Here is a 13422-nt window from a genome sequence, read left to right as displayed (position 1 = left end):
AGTGCCTGGCCTGTTCCTGGAACTCGGGGAAGCCAAGGAGGCTGGAGCAGGTGAGGAATCATGAGGGACCCCGAGGTATGAACCTCAGTCTAAGCCCCAAGGGCAGCCAAGAGAAGGTGGTCGGCAGGGGCGTGGCAGGCTATGTGGGACAAACAAACAGCAGGGTAGAGAGGCGGCAAGTGTCAGACCAGAAGTAAGCTGCCGTGCTTCTCCACCCAGGGAAGAGATGATGACGGCCAGGATCAAGGCCTGGGGTGGCGGCAGCTGAGACAGAGATGCGTTCGGGTCTCATCTCGAGGATTCCAAACAGCCCTGCCAGCTCCCACCCCCAGCCCCAGACATGCCTGTGGGCCACCCTGAGTTTTAAGGCATCAGGAAAGGAAGCAAACCATCAAGGAGGAGAAAGTACCTCTCGAACAGCCTCCAATGACTGCAATAATTAATGTGTGTAAGTCAAAGCAATTACGCCTGCCCTGGGAACAAACAACCGGCAGCCCCAGACAGCACCACTCAAAGGGTAATTACTCAAAACAAAACCAACGAACCTGTTGAGTGCATTTGGTAATTTGCAGGCATCAAAGCATTACAGAGAAAGGCAGGAACAGGCAGGAACAGGAATTCTGCCTTCCCCTGGCCAGACGCGGGCCCCAGGGTAGCAAAGAACGGACTGGTCTGCTAGGTACCAATCCATAACCACACCCAATTACTAGAATGTGGCTCAGTGACCAAGCTGTCCGACAATGATGTCCCAAGTGGGCAGCAACAAAAGACAGGAAGGGAGGCAGAGGCATAAATCCCCCATCTCTGTGGTGCCCCCAAGCTCACTGCAAAGTAACACACAAACACACATTTTTCCAAAACTGTGTGTTTTCCTCAGACCTCCAACTCAGTCCCACCTCCTTTTGGAGGGCACACAACCTCACCCCTGTTGTTGAAACGAGCACATGTATTTCTGCATCGTCTTTTGCAGGGCATTTCTGTGTTCGCATCCTCTTTAGCTAACTGCACCATGAGAGCGACTAGAAGCTAAGGCTTGTCCAGCACTGACTGGCGAGGAGGGCCGGGGAGTGGGTCAGGCAGGCTCTCAACCATCTACAGACACACACACCTCCAAGGGGATGCGGCGGGCAAGTGACAGGTGGGCAAGAGGCTGGGCTAGGATTACAAGCTGGGAAGTGTGACTCCGAGTCAGAACCAGACCACTCCTCTCTCCACAGGAAAAAAAGCACAAGAGGTTTGAAGCAATAAAACCCAGCCTGGAGAATCCCATGCACAAAGGAGCCTGGAAGCCTACAGTCCATGGGGTCACCAAGAGTGGCATACGACTGAAGTGACTTGGCACACACAGTCAACCATCACCCAGGCAGTGAGGGGCAGGGGAGGAAGCAGAGGATGCCTTCAGAGCACGGCCCCCAGGCCACAGCAGGGGCTAAGGGGAGCCTGCCCCAGACTTTCCCGAGGGCCACTGACCCCACCCCGTGGCTCAGGGGATGGGCTGACGCAGAACCCACCCCCACCCAGGGATGTGGCCACCAGCTCCTCACTGGCACCCACACCAGCCGGGCTCTCCCACCCGCTCCAGCTCCCTGGTGATCACCTAGGACTTCTGCAGGAGTCTCCCTGGAGGCCATCTTCTCTCTGAGCTCTGCCAGTTGACCCCGAGTCCCCCTTCCAGGTTTTGTGACCACCCCCTCTTCTGCCCCCACCTCACCTCTATAAGCTCCAGGCGCAAGTCTAAGCCTTTACTACCCTGGCTGGGGCTGGTTTCCCCCAGCGAGACCTGCAGGGGAGCAGCCGGAGCTTCCCTAGCTCGTTTCAGCCCCTGTAACCATGAAGTATGCATCACCATGGTCCACACTTCCGGGGCTGGTGGCTGGTCCAGGTCACTAGGGAGTGGAGTTGAGACTGGCATCTGGGCAACTTCAACGTCCACACCCTCAAGCGCTAGGCCAGGGTTCTGGCAACACGGTCAGAGGAAGGAGGTTCTCCTAGAGCAGAATCAGCTGGAGGAGCTTATTCAGAGGGCAGGTCTCCCCCAGCCCTGCTTGCTCCTTCCTGTTCAGTGAAGGCCACTGGAGAGAGAAGACGAGTGGGAAAGGGACTTCCCTGGTGATCCAGTGCTTATGAATCTGCCTTTGAATGGAGGGGACATGGGTTCAATCCCTGGTCAGGGAACTAAGATCCCACCTGCCACGGGGCCACTAAGCCCATGCGCTGGAACTACTGAACCCACACTGTAGAGCCATGCTTCGTAGCTAGAGAAGCCCCCCACACGCCACAACAAGAGAAAGTGCGTGAGCCGCAGGGAAGACCCAGTACACTCAAAAGTTTTGTTTTGTTTTAAATAAGACTGTGAGTCTTAAAAAAAAAAAAGTGGGGGTGGGGAGGGGGCAAATACCTGAATACACAGCAGACAACGGGAGACAGGCTTCCTGCTGTCCGAGGAGGGAGTGACAAACATGTACAGGGAGAAACCCAGAAGTCAACACCATGGTGTTGGACTGGAATTCAAGATGTTGGTGTAAACTCATGGGGTCATTTCAGAAGGGCCTGGATGCCAGTTCAGAAGTGTTCCCACTGGACAAATCTGGGGCAAGTTGAACATCTAAATAGTGACAGTAAGAGATTGTGAGCTACTAAATGAAATAAGAACCCAGGAATACAAAAATGAATAAGTGGAGCATTTAATGTATTAGGTATACATGTGTTAGTCACTCAGTCATGTCTGACTCTTTGTGACCCCATGGACTGTAGCCCACCAGGCTTCTCTGTCCATGGAATTCTCCAGGAAAGGATACTGGAGTGGGTAGCCATTCCCTTATCCGGGGGATCTTCCTGACCCAGGGATCGAACCAGGGTCTCCTGCATTGTGGGCAGATTCTTTACCATCTGACCCACCACTGGGTTGGTCAAAAAGTTCGTTTGGGTTCTTCCATTATACCATATGGAAAAAAACTCAAATGAACTTTTTGGCCAAGTCAATATAAAGTGATGTTTACACAGGCTCTAACTACTGCCCCACAAAACACACACTAATTGCAAAGGGGAAAAGGGTAACTTCATAGAGGAGCAGGGGGCAGACATGACCTTAATCGGAGGATCAGAGTTAACACGATCGTAGAACAAACTCAGGATGCTCTGAGAAGAACACACGTCACCTCTGTGATATTAGCACCACAGACACAGAAGCTGCACCTCTGAGGAAACAGCAGACAAAGCAAACTGAGGGAAAGGCTACAAAACAAACCGGCCTACAATCGTCAAAGGTGTCAAGGTCACGACAGACCAGGAAAGAGAGAAACTGCTCCAGACATGAGAACCCTGACAGTCACATGCCACAGGTCAGTCTGGACATAATCAATCTGCCAGCAGAGGCAAAGTGTGAGAGCTGAACAGGAGGGGAGGGCTCGACGGTAGGGATGCGTGTCTGTGGATTTTCCAATTTTGATTGTTGTGCAGTTATGAAGGAGAAATGTCCTGTTTGTAGGAGACACATCCTAATATTCTGTGATTTGAAAAACAGTGAAAAGTAAAAAGCAGGCCCCGAGGCCCTGCCATCAGCAGACAGGTCCTGGAGTGGGCCTGGTCCCTGCATTTTAACCAGCTTCCAGGACACTACCAGGCCACACTTAAGCCCAAGGCCCACACACCGCCCTGTGCACTCCCCTACATCCCAATCAGATGAAGAACCCAGAAAAGGGCGAGGATCCTCCTTTGGACACTCTTCAGAAAACAGGGGTCTCTTCTCACCCCAAGATATCTGACTACTTCTCCTTTCTCTGCAGCTATATTCACCAAAAAGACAGGGCCAGGGCTGCCAGGGAACTCAAGTTCCAGGGAGTCGGCATTTCTCCTTGACTGTTCTCTCACCTGGGCTCTGCAGCATCTCACCTGCCAGCTGGAGGGCATGGGGAGCTGTAAAAAGCTTGTTTGATTTTTAGGGCTCGCTCCCCTGTGCCCATCACTTCACTGTTTCTTTTATAAACCCCATCTCATTAGCCACCTGGTAAATCCCCCACAGAATGGCATGCTGGCCCGTGAAACTCATATCCAGAGCCAGGGCAACAGCCCAAACAACTCCCGCAACTCATGAAGGTAATTAATTGCAGATGACACACACCCAAAATTATCCTGAGTACAACAGGAAAATCACAGGGTTCCAAACTTAATAGCCAGAATCATATTAGACTGTCATTTCACTCACTCAAAACTCTTTTTAAAGTTACCTTCTTGGCGCATTCATATATCAAGCAGGCAGCTCATTGCTCACTTCAGTCCTCAGTGCCATTAAAAGTGCCTGCTTTGAGGTCAGAGAGGCCTAATGTGAATACAGCTTCTGTGTGACCTTAGGCAAGTCCCTTGACCTCTCTGATTCTGGTTTAAGCACCTGCAAAATGGGATGGCCAAAGTACCTACTTCAGAAACTAGGGAGCAGGAAAAGAAGTGTGGTGCAAATGCAAATACACCTAGATTTTCAACTACAACCAAAGGAGGCTCCTAAACAAAACCAAAACCTGCCTGGTTTCTGCCATTATTGCAAGAGGCCAGGAGACTGAAAAAAGGGCTGTTACAAGCTTAACACACTCCGGGTGTTTTCAACCCTCAACCAACCCAGTCCCCAGTGACAAGGCTCCCAGGAACCACAGGGCCTTGTCCCTATCATTCCCCTTAATCGGCTTGGGGAAACCCCTTCTCCAGACTGAGAATGCATCTTTGAGCCTTTTTTCCCCATCCTTGGAGGTGCCGGTGCTCAACCCCACTGCCAGTTAACAGCCCCACCTCGAGGCATTCAACAGTTCAGACAGGGGGGTCTCAACAACTCTGTTCCATACCCTTTCCTTTCTGTTTGGACCTTCTGAGAGACACCCATCCTTTTCTTCCTAGTCCCTGTGCTCCTATTCATCTGTTGGGCCAAGATTTCCTAAAAAAATTCCATGCTGCTAGTTCTTTCTTCCAAAACGGGGAAATAATTCCAGAGTCTGATTACAGCAGTAGCAGCAACAACCAAAGTAGCCACCTGGGTAAATTAAATGATCATAAAACATCTTTTATCTGTTCTCTCAGCAAAACTAAGTCGGACGCTAGTCATTCATCCCTATTAGATCAGCTGCCACCTTCCTCATGGGCAAAGTCTGCACAGATACTGGCAGACTCCACAGTGCACCTCATACCAACATGCAAAGAGAGCCTGGAAAGCCTCTCCCCCAAATTAACCAGCACCCTACAAATAAAGAGGCCCTCTAGTACAGAGGAGCCTGGCGGGCTAAAGCCCATGGGGTTGCAAAAGAGTCGGACAGGATTCTAGCAACTAAACAACTGCAGCATCAGGCTAATAATGGAGGCCCAAGGCCTACTGTCCCTCGTGCTAACATCTCTGTTTTATCTGTGAACAAATCCAGTGGCTAAAGATGGAGATTTGAACAAGATTTCCAAGTGATAAATAACATGGTCATCCCTAGGCACCTGGCTGTTCCTAACTCTCATACATTTCTGGGATCCACCCCAACTGGAGGCAAATTCTTTATAGCTGATTTATGCAATGCCTTCATCCCCTAATCTGGTTGACAAAGCCAGCCAGTACCTTTTTGCTTTCACAGAGGGGGGAAAACAATTTGTCTGGACAGCAAAGCCTCAAGGCTTTACTTAAAGTCCCTCTTACTTTTCACAAGTCCTAAAGGCTGACCTGAATAACAGACGGCTTCCCAGAGGCTCTACTCTGTGGCCCTTGGTAGACAACTTAACAGCTTTGTTCTCCCTCCCAGGCCTCCTCACAGGAAGACAGCATCCATTCACCAAGACTTCTGGCTCTAAGACAACGCAAGGTCGCCAAGAGAAGCTGCAGTATGTCCAAACCCAAGATTGGTATCTGTGTGTGCTCAGCTGCTAGGTCGTGTCTGACTCTTCTGTGACCCCATGGACTACAGACCACCAGGCTCCTCTGTCCACGGAATGTCCCAGGCAAGAATACTGGAGTGGGTTGCCATTTCCTCCACCAAGGGATCTTCCTGATCCAGGGATCGAACCTGCATCTCATGCGTTGGCAGGCCAATTCTTCGCCACTAGCACCACCTGGGAAGGTCATCTGATATTGAAACAAAGGCTACAATCTAGATCCAGACCAGGTTCATAGCATCCTGAGTGTCTCAAAACCCAAAACTAGATGCCAGTTAAGAGCTTTTCTCAGGCTGGCTTGCCATTGTCAAAATTGGATTCCAAATGTTTTCTGTTACAACCAAATCCCTGTTCATTTTACTAGGAGAAAAAAAAATAATAATAATCACCATTCCAACTCGATTCTATGGAGAGAACAGGATGAATACCCTTTCAAGCCTTAAAGGAAAGTTTAATGAAAACTCCTGCCCTGAGGCATCCCAAATATCAACTACCAGCTTTCCTTGCTACGCGTGAGAAAGAAGGGAATGGTCCTGGGATCACCGGCCCAGAGGGCACCACAGCCAACAACCACGCCTTGCAGCATGAGGACCCCCTCCCTGCCTGAGAGCCAGCCCCTGCCACTGCCTTTCTGGTTAAGGCCACTGAAGAAACAGGTTCCCAGGTGGCTCAGTGGTAAAGAAACCACCTGCAATGCAGGAGATGTGAGTTCGATCCTTGGGTTGAGAAGATCCCCTGGAGGAGGAAATGGCAACCCACTCCAGTATTCTTGCCTGGGAAATCCCATGGACATCGGAGCCTGGCAGGGTGCAGACCATGGGGTTGCAAGGAGACACGACTTAGTGACTAAACAACACCAGAAGAAACAGTCGTAGGCTCTCCTTCGCCCATTTTCCTAACTCAGGCAGTGGCAGCCTTTCTAAATTCTCACCATGCACAGCATCTTTCTGCTATCCATCTCACCTCTCATGAGATTCTCTTACTAACCACTCCTCATATAGCTCTCGTTATAATAACCATAACCCTGCTACTCATCTCCTCTGTTACTGATGAAATCCCCACAACTGTTAAACACGGATGAACCACCTTCTAAGCAACCCTCCCCCCACCTGACTGCCATGACCTACAAGAAACTCGTCTGAGTAATGCTGACATCTCATAGTTTCCTGTCGGTTCTGATTTCAAACCTGACAATGGCAAGCGGCACCCTTGCCCTTGGCTACTTTGGCCCAAGAGGCCAATTATACGCGCTTACTCAAGCCTGTACACTAGCCTTGGGGCAAGGCTGCCAACCTGTATACCGACCACAGGTATGCTTTCAGAGCGGCCGGAGACGCTGAGATGCCAGAGGAACAAAATGCCTTCCTGACTTCCAGTGGAGATAAAGTTAAGAATAGTCCTTATGTTCAGAACCACCGGCTGCCATAATCGTCCCCGCTGCTTTGGCTGTTATTCAGATTCCAGGACATTCTAAACAATGCTCTAAAGACTGATAAGGAAACTATCTTGACAGTTCAGCAAAAAAAGGGAGCCAATCACAGCCAAACCTCTGTCATGATCTAAAGGGAAGTTTTCCTCAATGAGAGCTTAGAAAAACGGATTTCAGAAAACCAACCATTTGCTTCAGAAAAAGAAAAACAAGATTCGAAATTCAACAATTACCGGCTTGATTTAAAACAAAACAAAACAAAAAAAGCAGTTCTGGTTCAGGCCAAAATAACCACTCAGTCATACCAAAGACTTTAGAGTTCCTATTTTTGCCCACCGTCCCTGCCCTGAAATCACTGGTCAACCAATAAAAGATAGCTTTTATTCATCAATACTGTTGAGGAAATATCAATAAAGCTGCAGAAACACTCATTTTGCTTGCCCTACCCGTCCAACATCTAATTCAGGGAAACCTGGCTATCCTGCTCCTGGACACTTTAAAAGGCCCGAAGGACCATTCCAGCTTTGGAAACTGGCTTTTAGGCTCTGGCCATGGTTTGTACACTATTCACTGGACAGAAGCCTTCCTTTGTCAATAAGCTACTCTCTCTGCTTGTCTGAAGTCCTGTTGGAAAAGACCATTCCCACCTGGGGAACCCCTTCTTAACTTCAGTAATCACTCTGTAAGCCAAATACTGCAGCATGTTTGTGCCATCTGGCCGGTTCTGCAACACTTTTTTGCTTATCGTCCTCAATCCTCTGGGCTGCTCAAACACATTAATGATGTCATTAAGAAGAAACTGGTGACTGTTCTGGTCGCTCAGTGGTAAAGAATCTGGCTGTCAAGGCAGGAGACTCGAGCCCGATCCCTGGTCCAGGAAGATCCCACCTGCTGCAGAGAAACTAAGCCTGTGCCCCGCACCACTGAGCCTGTGCCCTACAGCCCAGGAGCCACAGCTATTACTGAACCTGTGCGCCACAATGACTGAAGCCCACGTGCCCCAGAGCCCATGATCCGCAACAAGAAGCCACCACAAGAATGTCGCACATGGAAGCCAGACAGTAGCCCCCACTGGCCGCAACAAGAAGAAAAAGCCCATGCAGCAACAAAGACCCAGCGCAGCCAAAATAAATAAATTAATTAAATTATTTTTAAAAGAAAAATAAATAAACTGGTGAAGTCTACGGAAGCTCTCAAGCTATCCTGGCCAAGAGCATCACCACCGTCCTTCTGACTCTTAGGCCTACCCGCTTCAAGAATCATAAACTCTCACCCTGTGATGTAATCACAAGATGCCCAGTGTACTCAGCCACTTAGACCTGATAGCAGTCATTCTAACAAGGATGAAGACAGTCTCCTTTTGGAGGTGCTTATTTTGATCCACAAATGGTAAAGGAAAGCATGTACTTCTTCTTTCTATGCTGTAAAGGCCTAACTGCTTCTATTCAAAATAACCATGCACTGGTAGAGCACTCTTTTCGCAGCGCATTCATGGAAGACAAAGATCCCAGATGTCACACCCTATAGCCTAGAGATCTTGTATACTGAAAAAGCACCTCCAAAAGGACTCTCTCTCCATTCTTGCTAAGAGAGTCCCATCAAGTCCTGCTGACTAACCCTTGCGGTACCCAACTCCAGGGAGCAGACCCCTGGATCCGTGTGTCACACCTAAAGAAAGCAACGAACCCATTAAACCTACACACCATCCAGTAACCTGAAGGGAACGCTTACTAGGCTCAGAAGCAGATGATATCTGAGGGTTATGGCTTTCCTAAGATGTCTGGACCAGGCCTGTATGCCTTTGTTTCAATATTGTCTGTTATCTTGCTTTCTCCCTCTTTTCCATGAGAAATGCCCTCATCCATATTTCCTAACCCTTTACAAAAGAGGGAAAACTCTCTGATCACTGGATTTCCCATCAGAAACCTCAGCTCTGCAAGAGAGCAATGACCCTCTGGTTCACCCTATAGGTCGTTTCACTGGAGTTCGAGACACTCTTTTCTCACCAAATTTTTCCACGGGCCCATCACATAGTCAGGATGCCAAGCCTGCCTAAAATTATTCTTCACTTCAGTTTTACCCAACCATGAGTAAATATTGGTATGAAAGGCTCTGTGGAGCTGGTAATGCAAGTCAGGTCATTCGTAAACTGGCTGACATGTCTATATATCTAGGTAACTGTTCAGGCTATAACAATATAACTTCTGAGCCTTGGTTAAGTTATTGCCTCTGTGCACCAATGAAATGACTCCATCAGATACTACCACTTATGTGCACCCCTTGGTCCCAACTTCATATGTAGAGGTTTGAGGAATGCCCTTAATGCTTGGGCACCTCATTGCCTTGACAACTGAGGAATACAAGGACAGTGTGCTCTTGCTGTATTCACTTCCTGTACTTCCTACAAAACCAAACAGAAGCCTCAGGTTGGTGCATCCCATTAAACCTCTATAACCACCTTATGCAAAAACTTTCAAGAGGCCTATGTGATTCTGGCTTTGCCCCTGTAGGGAGAGCTTTCTTCCCACAATTCGAAGTGAGCAAGAACAATCACTCAGCAACCTCTCCCTGACACTAGGAGAGCTAGTGGACTCCACAGACACCACAGTTTCAGCTCAGCAATGGCCACTTAACTCACTGGATAATGACACAGCCCTGGATTACATACTTGCTGAGCAGGGAAGTGTCTGTGCGAGAGCAAACACCTCTTGGATGTGGATAAATGCCTTTGGGGAAGTAAAGACCCAATTACATAAAATTAAAAACAAGTACCTTGGTTACAGCAAATTTCACCTGGCAATCCACTCTCGCGTTCAGCTGACTACCTTTAGATCTGGTTTAGAACCATCTTGCAAACTAGGTTTGGAATGCTTTTAATTTTGCTCTAATACAGTATACTTATTGTTAAGTTCTACACCTACTGTTTATTGAACTTTTGTAAAATTGAGATGCCTAGTAAGGTTATGTTAGCTCAGCATTTGAAGATAATTTCTAGTGCTTACAGCACTGATGAAGCAGACTCCAAATACGAAACATCTGAGAGTTCTCCCTACCACCTTTCCTTGTTCCTCAAATGTGGCCCCATGAAGTGTCTGGTTTGTGTACTTTCCCTACAAAGTGGGATATGTCAACCAGGAAAGGTCCCACCGGGCACTGAGGGGCAAGCCACTACATACAAAGGTCCTGACTCTTGATCTGCAATTCTTTTGGAAAAAAGATCTTGATCAAAAGGGGGAAATGTGAAATTAATTAAAGAAACCTGACTTTAAAAATTAGAGTCAGGACAGGCCTGTAGGAAAAGCTCCCCAGAACACATCAACTACTCCATACAAAAAGATGTTGCCGACTTTACTATCCAGCAGGAAGAAAACTTCTCTCCACCCGATGACAGCCCAGCCAATCAGACTGTACCAGCCCACCCAATGAGAAGCCTCGATATTTTGGACTCCTAGATTCCTTCAACTGACTCTTTGATTATTAGAGCCCCTCCAAACCACGCCCCTTTTCCCCATAAAGGCAAGTTCTTCAGAGTTGCCTATGGTCCACCACAGTTCACACATTCTGAATTCCAAATCCTCTACCTACTCCCAAATAAAATCCCTTTTGCTGGCAAGTGAGTCGCTCAGTCGTGTCTGACTCTTTGTAACCCAATGGACCATGCAGTCCATGGAATTCTCCAGGCCAGTGGGTAGCCTTTCCCTTCTCCAGGGGATCTTCCCAACCCAAGGATCAAAGCTGACAGAGTATCTGGCGCAGGGAATTCCCTGGTGGTTCAGGTGGTTAAGACTCCATGCTCTCATTGTCATAGGCATAAGTTCAATCCCTGGTATATAATAAGTACTAAAAAAATTAGCACTAAAAATTAGCTGTTATTTTTATTATCACTATTATCATTAGTCATAAATTGTAAGCCAGGGCTCCACTGTCATCATATTCTAATCCAAAGAGGTCTGTTTTCTCCATGGAAGCAAAAAGGCAGGGAAAACCTGGAGTGATGCTCCAATCATTTCTGGTCAGATTCCCAGATCAGGCATCAATATTCAGTCCTCTTACTTCAGCCTGTTGCCTAGCTAATTCAATGCATTACCAAGTCAACCTCACCTCCTCAGAAAAGACTTGTGTGGTCTCCCCAGGTTCATGTAGGTCTCTTTGGGATGTAGCAGTTCCTACATTAACTGGGAGCTGAAGGAGTCTCTCTATGAATTGGGCTTCCACGGGAGCCAGTCAGGAATACCCAGAGGTCTTCCACGTGCCAGTCTACATTAATGAAGAGTGAATGCAAACAAAGTCCCTGCGTAAGAATGGGTGTTCAAATAAATCAACCTCCCCGAAAGAGGTAAGAAATAGGTAAGGAGAGTAGACATGACCTGGAAAACTGTTTCCTGATGGGCCCCAAGATGAACGTATACAACATATAGGAGCAGAATACTGAGAGAACGAAACTATCCCGAAGGTTTTGGAGTCATGGATCTACCGGAGGCAGGCAAGTAACATAAAGGAGTGAACCCAGCTGGGAGCAATGCATGTCAGGCATCGTGTGACGGTCACAGTGGAGAGCACATGCTTGCGTGAAGGGCACATCACAGCTCAACACCAAGCACGTGGGAGGGCAGCCCCAGTGTCAAAGTCCTCAAGAGCAGCTGCAAGTCTGGATTTCTCTGTGAAGTCTAGCGGTCTTAAGACACTAATTCACATTTTTTAAAAATATATCATATGCCAAAGAAAGCACATCTGTGAGCTGAAATCCTCCTGGGGCCACCAAGTCCTACCTCTGCTCTTGACTGTCACCTCTTGATATCAAGCTTTGCCATCTGTAAGACTAGAAGTCTACGGCGTGTTCATGTCCCTTTATTAGGCCAAGAGGAAATGGATTTCAAACCCATGAGGTCCTGTCAAAAATGCATAACGCAAATCTAGTCATCAGGAAACAGCTGACAAACCCAAACTGAGGCCCGTCCTACAAAGCAACTCGTCAGGAGAGGAATGCAAAACAGTCAAGGTCAGGAAAAACAAAGAAGCTATGGAAGTGTTCCAGATTAAAGGCGATTAAAGCAAAGAGACAATTCAATGCAATGGCTGGGTCTGGACCAGTTCCTGAATCAGGCAAAGTAAATGGCCACAAAGGGCTTAGCTGGCCCAATTGGAGAAAAATGAATATGACCTGTACTTTACCTAATAATACCGCATCATGTTAAATTTCCTGAATTTGATCTTCACACTGCAGAGGTGTAAGAAAGTGCCCTTGTTCTCAGGAAATACAAGTACTTAAGGGTAAAAGGTCATAATGTTCACAATCAACTCTTAAATGGGTCAGGAAAAAAAGTTTATATGGGCAAATGCAGATGGAGATAATAGATAAATCTATCTCAAATGTAGCAAAATATTAACACCTAGTTAATCTACCTAACTTTGGCCACCTGATGCGAAGAGCCAACTCACTGGAAAAGACTCTGATGCTGGGAAAGACTAAAGATAGGAGAAGAAGAGGATGACAAAGGATGAGATGGTTGGATGGCATCACCAACTCAATGGACATGAGTCTGAGAAAATTCTGGGAGACAGTGAAGAGCATGGAAGCCTGGTGTGCTGCAGTCCATGGGGTCACGAAGAGTCTGACATGAGTTAGTGACTGAACTGAATTGAACCTAGCTAAAGGAACATGAGAATTCTTTTACAATTCTTGCAATTCTTCAGCAAATTTAAGATTATTTCAAAACAATAATTTTTTTAAAAAAGAACTCTTTGGAAAGAAAAACTCCCAACCAACAAAAATAGGGGCTTATCATAACAGCCCACACAGTAGGGTTGCAAAGGTTAATTAAGTGAATAGCTCATAACTGGCACCGAAAAGCCAAGGAAATTTGCTTGGTAAATATAAATACAGTATATTAAATATTAAATAGTGTCTGGGAACAACAAGGCCCAGCCACCATTATTACTTTGACAAACATCATGGTTCAGAAAAGTGCCGCTCGGGAAATCCGCCCACCTCCTTCATGGCAATGCCAGCAGGACCACTTAGAACCTAGAAAAACACTTCAAGGCACATTTGGGAACAAAGGTGTTAAATCACTGTTATTATCTCACACCCGCATATGAGG

The 13422-nt window shown here is 47.4% G+C and overlaps 1 protein-coding gene across 19 annotated transcripts in view; it reads right to left on the bottom strand.

The window, feature by feature from the left end:
- The window catches only part of SNX29 (sorting nexin 29), a 587227-nt gene that overhangs the window by 387974 nt on the left and 185831 nt on the right, over positions 1-13422 (bottom strand). The gene's annotated exons all lie outside the window — the stretch shown is intronic.

This window comes from Bubalus kerabau, chromosome 23, assembly GCF_029407905.1.
Source record: "Bubalus kerabau isolate K-KA32 ecotype Philippines breed swamp buffalo chromosome 23, PCC_UOA_SB_1v2, whole genome shotgun sequence".
Lineage (NCBI taxonomy): Eukaryota > Metazoa > Chordata > Mammalia > Artiodactyla > Bovidae > Bubalus > Bubalus kerabau.
This window is presented reverse-complemented; position numbering and strand designations above follow the sequence as displayed.